General features: G+C 49.1%; 1 long non-coding RNA gene across 1 annotated transcript; it reads right to left on the reverse strand.

Annotated features, from left to right (window-relative positions):
- Positions 1–22: 22 nt before the first annotated feature.
- Positions 23–12,582, reverse strand: LOC148002374 (uncharacterized). Its single transcript, XR_015634974.1, has 4 exons — positions 12,500–12,582; positions 11,597–11,973; positions 987–1,160; positions 23–474 (listed from the first exon to the last, which is right to left on the reverse strand). It is a non-coding gene; the product is annotated as an uncharacterized LOC148002374 (long non-coding RNA).
- Positions 12,583–12,713: the final 131 nt, after the last annotated feature.

The raw sequence follows: 12,713 nt of genomic DNA on the forward strand, positions 1-12,713 counted from the left end.
CACTGGATGGATATGCTGTGGGTCTTCAAATAAAATCTTGTTTTTATTTGTTTGTTTGTTTTTATTTTTGTTTTTTGTAGACAACATTCATCTACAGTGACGGCTTGCCCCGTTTCTACCAGGCATTCCAGAAAGTACCCAATAGAGCACAGGAATCAGAATAGCTGACAGGGCCTGGCTGGGAACCAGAGCCCCTTTCTCCTCAAGTCCCAGTAAAACCTGACAAACAAACAGGCTGTGGAGAGACTGTGTTCAGAGGCCCAGCTCTGGCACTCTGCAGTGGGGCTTACCAGCAGGGATGGTAGCCTCAGGGGATGGGAGTCAGCATTTGCAGTCTATGGTTGTGTAGAGGAGGGTATTTGAGAGCAAAGCTAGGATTTACACTCTGTTCCGCTCCACAAGGATGTCATCTTCCTTCCCCAGAGCCTCAGTTTCACCATCTCTACAATGGACACATTCAACCCTTGCACAGAGCTGAGAAAAGAATCACTGAGGTGATACTTGGGTAGACCAAGGACACATGATTCCTATTGCTTTAGCAGCTGTGGTGGGAGCCTCTTTTTCCACTGGGCAAGACTGCTGTTTTCTGGGAATGCTCAGCCCCATCTGCAGAGCTGCTTTCTGATTTAAGCTCATATGAACCAATACCAACATAAGTCTCCCCGCCCCAACCCACACGTCCGTCAGCCTGGCTGTATTATACAGAAGACAGTGGCTCCTTCCTCAGCTTATCACTGCCATCTGGCTCGTGGTTGGGGGTCGAGCACGCAGCCTGATCCCGCTTCAGGGAACCCTATGGCTTGCTCTTCCAGGATGGTGCAAGAGTGACTGGTGTCCAGAGGGGCTGAGACTCTTGTCCAGGGTTGCACAGCATCCATGCTGTAGAACTGTGGCAGAACCTGGCGGCCCAGGCTTAGGGGTGCGTACCAAATGCAATGCCTGTCAGCACGAGGCTCTATGCTAGGAACAAGGAGAAACGGACTTACCTCCTGCAAGGAAATCCAGGCTTATAGATGTAAACCCAGCAGAGGCATGGTGGATGTGGGACCGAGTGTGAGGGGACTGGCTTGTCCAGGGCTCTGCCTTTCATATCCCCTGAGCTCAATCTTCTCTTCCAGTTTTTCTACGTCTGCTTCTCAGATGTGCGCTGCCTGCCTGGCCTGAAGCAGGAGAAATAATTGTTTTGTTAATAAGGCAGCAAAGGAAGACAACAGTATTGGAGAGAAAAGTCAGACAAGGGGGAAACGTGACCAGCCCTGGGGTTCCATTCTCTGACATCTGAAGTTGGACCATCAGTCTACCTGGCAGACACAGGGAACACTGGGAGTATCCTCCTGCTGGTTGAGGATACAGAGGAAGCAGGCAGTCTGACCAAGGCCAACTCGGGATAAAAAGAGACACCCACAGCTCTGATCTTAACCTTGTACATCTGACAGAGGACTGACTTGAACCTCAGACCATCTGGGAAGTGGGCATCCCCAGAAGATGGCCACATGCTAGAAATAAGAATAGAGAGTGGGGGGCGGAGGGAAACCTGGCTTATGTCCCAAAGGCACCAATGGGTCTCAGGGTCTCACTTGCTTTCTGGACACTCAGGGAAGTGGTTAACTGGAGCCCTAAGATCTTTGCCTTGGTGACCAGAGAGGACTCTCTACTGCTGAGCTTGCCCTGGGTTCTGTGTGTGTCCCTTGCTTTCATGTCTCTGTGGCCACAATGCTATCATCAGCAGGGAGGGGAGACTTCCAGGCCCTGGATGCTCAGTTTATGGCTGGGGGAGGGTGGGGCAGTAGTGGATGCTCACAGAACTTCTAATCGAGGCAGGAACCAGAGGTGGGAACTATCAGCCTTGGCCCTCCCAGTTAATACTTCCTGTCAAGGTGCCGCCCAGATTCCCATAGCCTCAAAACAAGGCCACTCACTGGAGAATAGCATGCAGAAGGCAAGTGTGAGCACGCCACACCGCTGGCAAACCATTTCCTTGCAGAAGGTCATTCTGGAGTCCCACGCTACGGAGAATAAAATTTTAAGCCTCCACCTGGCCCCTGGCAACCTCCTGCCCCGTTGCTACCCCATATTCTCCATCCACTCAGTCACGGGCAACTCTCTGTCACCTTTCCTGCCTCAGGGCCTTTCCATTCCCATCTCCTCTTCTCGAAATGGCATTCCTTTAGGTCTTGCTCAAATGTCACCACCCTTGACCACGCCAAGGGCTCACGTCACTGGCTTAAGTTCCCTGGCCACTTTAGTTGTTTGTTTATTTGAAGGCCAGGAAGCAGAGAGAGAGGTCAGAACCGGGAGCCTACTCTATCCATCAAAGGCCAGTTCCAGTGACACACTTCTTTCAGCAAGCCTTTCAGAGGCTTTGGCACCTCTGAAATATAACAAGAAACAAGCGTTCAAAACCCAAGTTCACGGGAGATGGATCTAGAAGCTACCCAGAGTGACCTCATCATGATCGTGGTCTCTACTCGTCTTTCTCCCTCCCTCTTCACCTCTCTCTCTCTCTCTCTCTCTCTCTCTCTCTCTCTCTCTCTCTCTCTCTGTCTCTGTCTCTGTCTCTGTTTGTGTGTGTGTGGTGTTTCTCTCTCTCTCTTTGTGATGTGTGTGGTGTTTGTCTCTGTGTGTGTGTGTGTGTGTGTGTGTGTGGTGTTTATCTCTCTGTCTCTCCGTGTGTCTCTGTGTGTGTGTTTATTTCTGTTTGTCTATCTGTCTCTCTCTGTGTTTGTCTGTCTGTCTCTCTGTGTGTTTGTCTATGTCTCTGTCTGTCTCTGTTTCTCTCTCTCTCTGTGTGTGTGTGTGTATGTGTGTTGTTTGTCTCTCTGTTTGTCTGTCTGTCTCTCTGTGTTTGTCTGTCTCTGTGTCGTCTGTTTATCTGTCTGTCTCTCATACACACACACATGCACGCATGTTCGCACACACACATGCACACGCACATGCACATGTACCTAGAAAACAGGTTGCCCGATCTCAGTTTCTTATGGGCAAAGACTACCCATAGTTCCCTCTTTCCATTCCCTGACATTTTGGTTTTAGACTCCTGGACTTCCAAACTATAAGACAATAACCGTGTCCTTTTTCAGATTGCTGAGCTGTGGGAAGCCACTACAACTTCAATAAAAAAAAATCGAGACACGGATGTGTGATTCCGACTGCTGAGCAGCCCTCGCTGCGGGGAGGTCGACTGTCACAAGTGGCCAAGATGGTTTTCACACCAGGATACTCACAACCTCCACAGTGATGTTGGTGAGGGTGTCCATCCTCGGGGTCCTCGCCCTCAGGAGGGTTCGAGGGTTGCACAGTATGAGTCCCCTGCAGAAATGGGTGTTGTGTCTATGGGGTGCCTTTACAGCTGGGGTGTAGCTGTCTGTGGTGACCGAAGGTTACCTCCTAGGCTTTGGTGCACACATGTGAGGGGATGGGGATACAGAGGCCCAGGATGGACAAGAAACTGATTAGGGTGGGCACGTGTGGAGAGGAAAGGCCCAGCCTCCCGATCCAGCCATTTCTGAAAGCTCTGCCCTCTGTCTTGTTTGAATTCCCATCCCAGGAACCTTAGATAGGAGGCCCCAGTCTCAGAGAAAGCGGCTTCCACTGGATCCATGGGGTATACAGGAAGGTCACCTGGGCCCCTCCCCCAGAGATGTGCACATGACAGTGGGAGAGAGTCTGCCCGGGAGAAATTCTCATTCCCTATAAGTCAACGACGGGATGAGAGATGGTCCCTGGATAAAATACGTCCCATCTTTTCTCAGCTTGGATGTAAGCCCAGGAGCTGGGCTGAGCTGGTGGTGGGTGAGGGGCAGCCAGATGAGAACAGCAATGCTGGGGGCAGGGAAGGGAGGGAGATACCACTGTCTGGAAGTGACATGGAGAGTCCCAGGGTCCCGTGGGGACCTCAGTGTCTCTCCTCAGCTCTGGGAATCTGGACTGGCCTATTGTTGCTACCCCAGTAGCATAGGCTAGAGTAGGACTGCATGCAAGCATTTGCTCAGGAAATGGTGGCCTTCAGAAATGTTGGATCAGGAGAATGAGAGCCTTACCATCTTTGGATGAGGATAGACCTTCCTGGCTGTACCTTTAAACTGTCTACCCGCAAGCCTTCCTGCTGTGTAGATGATAAAATTCAAACCAAGAGCTTGTTAGTGGAGTTCATGTACCTAGGCCCCAGAGTTGGTTTGTCCTCAGAAACCCCTCTCCACCACTCTCTAAGCATTCACGTGACCGTGGAGTCTTATTCCTTCTCTGAATACTGGGTCCATATAAGATTATTAATGTGTTGACTGTTGATTAACTGCACTGCTCACTTATACGTGGATATGAATGACAGGCCTGTCCTCAGGCCCGTGACAGACATAAAGGGAATTAATGTTTTGAATGTCTTCCCCGAGCCCTGTGGCACTCCGACGGCTTTCCGTGTGAAATACTGGTTTGAAACAACACGTTGATGTTCAGAGTAGGGAAGAAAGCCTCTTAGCACGGCCATGTCTTCAGATCTAGATTGCCCACCGAGTCTGTGGTAGATTTGAGATTGTATGTGGGCCAGGTTGGGCTGTGCAGGGGGTCTGAACAGTTTCCTGGATACAGAGGAGTCTGGCCTTTGTCACCAATGTCAGGGTCCCATCTCCCACATTGTCCCACATGCCTTCAGCAGACCTGGTTTTATCCAACAGGCCCGATGTGATTCTTACAGATGCTAAGCTTTTCTGGCACTTCAACTACAAAGGTATCCACCCCATCCCTCCCTTCCTCGAGTCTGCAAAGGACCTCAGCTCCAAACAGGAGCTGCTTTAAAATGATGCCCTGAGCCTCCGCTTGGTATTCCGGGGATCTGGCTGGAACTAATGTATCACAGGCTGGGGATGCGGCACCCCATTAGCCGAAGGCTTTAATTCCCCTCTGGGTGCTTACAATGAAACTACAGAGGCAATTACAACCTTCCCCTCTGCCAACAACCGCTCAAATCAATAACAGCCATGTCGCAGGACTCTGGCTCATCCGTCAGGAGACTCCGGGCTACCGGGGCTGGTTGCAGCCCACCGGATGTGCTCTGTGTAGGGCAGCTGGATGGAAGCGTGGACATTCTACTCTTCAGCTTGTAGTCTGGGAAGCCAAGGATGGAAACCTTATTAATTTAACTCCACCCCAGAGGCAATCAACCATCCACCTTGACTTAAAACACAAAGCACGGCTGGGAAGGACCCAGAGTCTTGAAGTCTTGAACAATCCATAGGTCTGAGGTCTCTTGGGAGCACATCTTTTCTCTTCTAAGTGGTTTCTGTCCGCTTCTTGTGTCACTAGCTGGATACCTGGCCCTGTCTCCTGTCCCAGGGTAAGTCCCTCACTGAAGCTCTGGAACCCGGAGTGCTCTGTGCTGGGCCACACCAACGTGGCGTGCTCAGGCCCCTCTGGATCTGCAGGACTTCTGGTCCTGAGAGAAGGAACACTAAGCTCGTGTGACTGCAACCTGGTGTGTGTGTGTGTGTGTGTGTGTGTGTGTGTGTGTGTGTGTGTGTGTGTGTGTGTGACAGGATGTGGTGGCTAGAGACTGGCCTCAGGAGCCATTCCTCAGTAGCAGTCCTTGTTTGGGGTCAGAGTCTCTCACTGGTCGGACTCACTGATTTGCCTAGGATATCTGAGCCGCGTGGACCTGCCTGTCTTCACATCCCCAGAACTCAGGTTACAGGCAAGCCCACCACACCCAGAATTTTACATGGGTCCTGGGGATCATACTCAGAACCTTATGCCTCCTGCAAGGGACGAATTTACTGGCTGAACACTTTCCCAGGCTTGACAGTGACCAAGGCTCCTTCGTGTATATGTAATGTAATCCTGTGTCTATGCACATAACACTGTAACCCTCATTCTTTGATGTTTATAAGCTTTTCCCCCTCCCTTTCCTGCAGAACCCCCAGTTTCCCCAAGTCCCCTCCTACTTTCACGTCTGTTTTTGCAGGCCGCTGCGTCTCACTGGTGTCTCCTGCGTGAGTGTAGGGTGGGGTCATCCACAGGAGTGCAGGTGCTTGCTGGTGTGTACACCACTGGAGAAAATGACTCTCCCTCCCCCAGAAGCTCCTCAGGAAGGGGTGGGGACTCACGAGAGCCTCTCCAATTTGTGATGGAATGTTGACATGTTTGGTCTTGCGCAGAGAATCAGGGCTGCTTTGAGTTCTCCCTGAGTCTGGAGTGGACAGTGATGTCGATGTTTGATTTGGGGCTGAGCTCACAACTTATTCTCAGCACTTGGAATCTATAGCTAGTGTCATTCACATCACCAGAAGCCTCTTGACCAAGCTGAGAACAGCACTAATCTAAGCGTTTAGATGGCTATTTAAACCAAAGTCCCACAACACAATAGCAGCAGGTCCCCCTACCCAGTGTCTATGACCCCTAGCCACAGCCATGAGCTTCCACCAAGATCACCTTATCCTGTAATGAACTCCCCCTTGTGGAGTAAACTTTGGATCCAACCAGAAAGCTCTTGGTACTCCCATAAGGGGTGTCACCCCATAAGTCATCACTCCTTAACAGTCATCATCCCCATATCATTACCCCATAACAATCATTACCCCCATAACAGTCATCAACCCATAACAATCATTACCCCCATAACAGTCATCAACCCATAACAATCATTACCATTATAAAATTGTTATTCTATAATAGTCATCACTCCATAACAGTCGTCACCCCATAACAATCAATACCCCCATAAAGTCATCATTCTATAACAATCATCACCTCATAACTGTTGTCACCTAATAACAGCTGTCACCCCATAACAGTCATCACCCTATAACTGTTGTCACTCCCATAACAGTCATCATCTCATAACAATCGTAACCCCCATAAAGTTGTCATTCTATAACAGTCATCATCCCATAAGAGTTATTATCCCATAACAGTCATCACCCCATACCAGTCGTCAACCCATAATAGTCATCACCCCCATAACAGTCATCACCCAGTAACAGTCATCACCCCATAACAGTTGTCACCCCATAACAGTCATCACCCCATAACAGTCATTATTCCATAACAGTTGTCACCCCATAACAGTTGTCACCCAGTAACAGTCATCACCCTATTAATAACAGTCATCACCCATAATAGTTGTTACCCAGTAAAAGCCATCACCCCACAACAGTTGTTATCCAATAATAGTTGTCATCCTGTAACAGTCATCACCCCAAAACAGTTGTCACCCTATAACAGTTGTCACCCCATAACAATCATCACCCCATAACAGTTGTCACTCAGTAATAGTCATTACAACATAGCAGTTGTTACCCCATAACAGTTGTCACCGAGTAACAGTCATTACCCCATAAGAATCATCACCCCCATAACAGTTGTCACCTAATAACAGTCATTACCCCATAACAGTCATCTCCCAATAATAGTTGTCACCACCATGACAGTCATTAATTACCCCCATGACTGTCATCACCCATAACAGTTGTCACCCCATAACAGTTGTCAACCCATAACAGTTGTTACACCATAGCAGTTGTTACCCCATAACATTTGTCACTCAATAACAGTCATGATCCCATAACAGTTGTCACCCAGTAACAGTCATTATGCCATAAGAGTCATTACTCCCACAACAGTCATCTGCTGCTGACTGCAGGGGGGACCTGCTGCTGTTGTCTTGTGGGACTTTGGGTTAAACAGCCATCTAAATGCTTAGATTAGTGCTGTTCTCAGTTGTCAACTAACAGTCATTACCCTATAACAGCCATTTCCCAATAACGTTGTCACCTCCATGACATTCGGCACCCCCATGACTATCATTACCTATAACAGTTGTCACCCCAAACAGTTGTCACTCCATAACAGTCATCACCCTATCATAGTCGTCACTCCCATAACAGTCATCACCCAATAACAGAACCATCTCATCTCAGATTAGTAATGTAACTGGGTCAGTCTGGGAGAAAATTTCTGCTGGTTCACAGGTTAGAGGCCAGCATATGCTTCCTGTCTCTACAGCCAGAACAGTCTCCCCTGTGTGGGTATCCTGCCTCCCAGGACACTCTGGGGAGTGCAGGAGAGGAGCTGCAGCTCCCTCCTGGGAAGCCTTGGGTTCAGGTTTCCCCTCTTGCATCAGGAGCAGATGCCTCAGCCTCTCCAGCTCCTTGTGTCTGCTTCTTTGTGCATGTCTGCACCTTGCCTCTGCATCTGACTGGGCTGGGGCCTCAAGACTTGGACTGCAGTGCCTTGGAAATCCTTTTCTTTTTTTGTGTGTTACTTATTGTCCAATATTTTGTTATTTCAGCATAAAATAAATGGAGTCGAAATGTCAGCCTCAACTCCAGGAGATAAAGATACATTTAACTGGTGTGTGGGGGTGGGGGGCGGGGCACGAGGAGAAGGAGGCCAGTAGAACAGAAGAGTTCTAACTCTCTGGGAGAGAGGGACACAGGAGTCATCCAGAGGGCTCAGGTTGTGTGAAAGGTCAGGTTTTCGGAGTCAGATGGCTTCAGCTCCATTGACCCTGTCACCTCTGATTCCCTGGATTCCATTAGTCAGTGAAACCTTGGGGCTGTGGCTGACTGTTCACAAGTTGGTGAGGACAGAGCAAAATCTAGTCGGATTTTCAACTCTTATTTTCAACAGATGTTGTTGCTGGTGGACTTTTATGCTCCTGAAAGTGGGGGCAGGGAGCTCCCACCATGATAAGAAAGCAAGAACTGAGCTCACAGAGGAGGGTGAGGTCACTGGAGAGAGGAGAGGCAAGGTGGTCCTGCTAAGAACTGAGCGCCAGCTGTGCAGGTCCTGAAAGGTGCGGGCTCTGCTTTTCTTCTCCCTGTCCTTTACCCTCTCTGAGCATTGCTTTCAAATCTGAAACTGGAACTGTTTCTGGTGGAGCCACCTGGCTGCCATGGGGGTTAAGCTCATCCTATGCAGCTCTTCAGAGAAGTCCCTGGCCAGGAGCATTAATGAGCCAGCTCCCACAGCTGACTAACACTGATTGTTGTAGCCACAGAGGTGGCTGGAGCACTCTGCATGCCTCACATCTACAGCAGCAACCCACGGGGAAGCCTAGATGGCTGGCTTCCTGTCCAGGGCTTTCTGGGGAGCTGGGAACATGGAAGTGTGGGGGGAGGTGTCAGGACACTGACTAGGTCATTACTGGCATTAGGAATAGTGAGGAGAGACATGGATTGTCTGACATCTGAACTTGGCCAACTGTAGGACAGTTGCACAAATCCTAAGGTCCAATAGAGCTCGGTGAATAAGGTATCTGCCATCTAAGCTTGAAGATCAGGGTTCAGGTCAGCAGAACCCCCATAAACACCAGAGCAACGGCAGTCCTTCGGTAAGGTAGAGATGGGGGACAGCTGAGCTGAGTGCATAGCTGAGAGACCCAGCCTCAAATAACAAGGGAGAGCAGTTGGATCCCAATGCCAGTGTGACGGCTACACACACACACACACACACACACACACACACACACACACACACGTGCACCTGTATGTGCATGCACATCTTATTGCTGTGATACAAAACCATGACCAAACGCAACTTGGAGAAGAAAGGGGTTGTTTCGTTTAACAGCTGATAGTCTATCATCCAGGGAAATCAGGGCAGGAACCTGGAGGCCATAGAAGAACGCTGCTTACTGTCTTGCTCCTGTGGTTTGCTCAACCTGTTTTCTTATACAATAGGCTGGGCCCTCCTGTATCAATCATTAATCAAGGAAATTCCTTCAGACTACCTGTTTGAAGCAGTTTTTCTTTCCTTTCCTTTTCCTTTCTTTGTTTCTTTGCTTCTTTTTTCTTTCCTCTCTCCCTCCCCCCTCTTTCTTTCTTTCTTTCTTCCTTCCTTCCTTCCTTCCTTTCTTTCTTTCTTTCTTAGATCCGCCTGATGATGAGTTTTAGTTTTTTTTTTTTGTTTTTTTTTTTTTGAGTTGAGGATTGAACCCAGGGCCTTGTGCTTGCTTGGCAAACACTCTACCACTGAGCTAAATCCGCAACTCCACATTTTATTTTTCAATTAAGATTCCTCTCTCCAAATATGTCTAGGCTAGTGTCAGGTGGACAGAAACCTAAGCAGCACAAAGCCATGTACATCTATCTACCTACCTGCAGGAATAGGAGGACTCAAGACTTTCTGGTTCAAATAAAGAGAGGCCCTCCCAGGAAGCACAGCCTATGAAGGTTGTGGAGTTGGGTGGTATGATTTAAACTGGACTCTGCTGACTCCAGTCTGGGGCTCCCTATCATGTCCCTTCTCTGAGCTGCAGACCCCTGGTTTACAGAGCAGGGCTGACATACATTTCTAATTGGTGTCTGGGCAGATGAAATGAAATAGTTTATAGATGTGCCCTGGACAGAGGCAGTGACAGTACCAGATGTTAAGAATGGTGCGGCCATGAGACATTGTGAGGAAGGCTCATACTCCTCACAAGCAGTATGCTTCCTTTTTTTGACTACGTTTCAGTGAGCATGTACGTCAGTAGGTATGACGTGACCACACAGAGCCACTTCCTTCTGTTGCCGCTATCCTTCCCCACTGTCTCCCCACTCTCCATTCCAGTCCCCCTACCCCCACCTCTCAATGGATCTCTCTTCTGTTTCCATTCCATGTGTATCCATGCTTATGTCTAGATTCTGTATGACAGCAAATGTGTGGAGTCTCTTTCCCCACCCATCACTCCCACAACTGTCTCCCTCCCTTGAGACCTCTTGCTTACCCCCATAAAGTATTTCTCTTTTTTTGTGTGTAGATGTGTGTGTGTGTGTGTGTGTGTGCATGCATGTGAGCATGTACACACTCATACACACACAGGGACATGTGCAGACACATGTATGTGTATATGTATACATATGTACATATACACATAATTGCACACACATACACACCCACAGGTGCATGCGCATATACACACACATATACACACACAGTCTTACATACACATACACTCATATATATATACACAGGCTTATATACACGTATATACACACACACATACACACACATATACATATGCACACACACAGGCTCACACACATACACATGCACTCATATATATATACACACACAGGCACACACACACATACCACACACACACACACACACACACACACACACACACACACACACATTTGAATTTGATGTCTCTCTGGGAGAACATGCAGTGTTTGTCTTTCTGAGCTGGCTTATCCCACTTAACGTGATGATGTCGATTCCCCATGCTTTTTCCTGCAAATGACACAGTTTCATTCTTTATGCCTGGATACTGCCCTGCTGTGGGCTTGGCTAATTCTCTAAGGGAAATGAGCCGAGGAGCAGGTAGGCTTTAGACACATTGACCTTAGGGTAATCATGGAACTCTTAAGTGAATAAATAAAAACCCAGGGCTCAGAAAGCAGGGCCTGATGGGAAACGGTGAGAGCGAGAGGTCTGGGCCCTGATGCTGCTGCTGTTTCTCCCTATCCCAGAACCCTCACTGAACCCGGAGCTTGTTGGCGCCACACAATTAGGTGCCTAATTGCTCTCTAATTGTTATGAGTCTTAGTCTGTCTTGCTAGACAAATTTGGGAGCTCCTGAAGGGTAGAAGGCTTCTTTTCATGCCCCCACCCCACGTACCATGTCGAGAGCAGTGAGAGGTCTGAAGGGCAGAGATCACCTGACCGGCTCATCGTACTCCTGGCTGCCATACCTCAGTTTTCTCCTCTGAGCAATGGGAGTCCTCAGCCTGCCTCCAGCCTTGTGGCCCCTGAAGGGATTTATTACCGTTTCCTTTGAGGGCTGAGACCCCTGCATAATGCTCCCTGGACAGGTTAGAAATTAAAACAAACAAACAAACAAACAAACAAACAAAAACAAGCAAACCTAAAACAGTAAGACTGAAGCAGATTATCTACGCGCGGAGGCAGTGGCAGGCGAGTCTAGAGGAACGGGTTTGGTGGTTGTACAGACAAACAAATCACTTCCCCAGGAGCTTCTTAGGGGAATTACAGTTCCTGGAAATGAAACACAAACAGATTATTAAGAAAGAGCTCCCCGTTGGGAGAGAAACAGTATTTACAAGAGAAGATGTGCCTAGCTGGACCTCTAATTGCCGTTCATTATCTCATATTGATTTAATTAGCTGCAGTGCTGAGGTCTGAATCGGTTCTGCCCGCAGCAGCAGGGGCCGTGTGCCTTAAGCGCCATTGACCTAGGCCTTCACCTTAGTTCACTCCTCCTCCCCCAAACCTGGGGTCAGCTGGCAGGGTGTTCTGGTGGCGGCTGTGGGGCCGGAGGCGACTAGCCATGTCCGCAGCCTCCTGAGCCTCTTTGTCTGGAGCTCCTCGGCCGGGTGGCTATGAAGAGCTAATTATCTGCACTAATTAGCGTGTGTTCGTAATGAGAAATCAGAGTGGCTCAGAGTGCAGGGAGATACCGGCCCAGGCTGACTGCAGGAGAGGTGCCTTCCCAGGGTGCTCCGAGCCCCTGAAGGGCATTTCTTTTCACCCCCCCCCCCCCCGCCATCCTCCACGCCCCTACCTTCGGCAGGATCTCTACCCAGGCAGCGTTGGACCGTTCGGCCGCGTGTGACCTCCCAACTCTCTCCCTGACCCAGAAACTGTAGCCGAACAGCTGGTTTCAGCTGGGAAGGAGGCGATTAGCCTTCCCTCTAGTGGGCATCTGGGACCAATTGTTGTGAAGATTTGGGGTTTATAATTGCAAGAGATTAATGGGGGAGTAGGCCATCAGGCTT

The sequence above is a fragment of the Rattus norvegicus genome, chromosome 12 (genome assembly GCF_021556685.1).
Source record: "Rattus norvegicus strain SHRSP/BbbUtx chromosome 12, alternate assembly SHRSP_T2T, whole genome shotgun sequence".
NCBI lineage: Eukaryota > Metazoa > Chordata > Mammalia > Rodentia > Muridae > Rattus > Rattus norvegicus.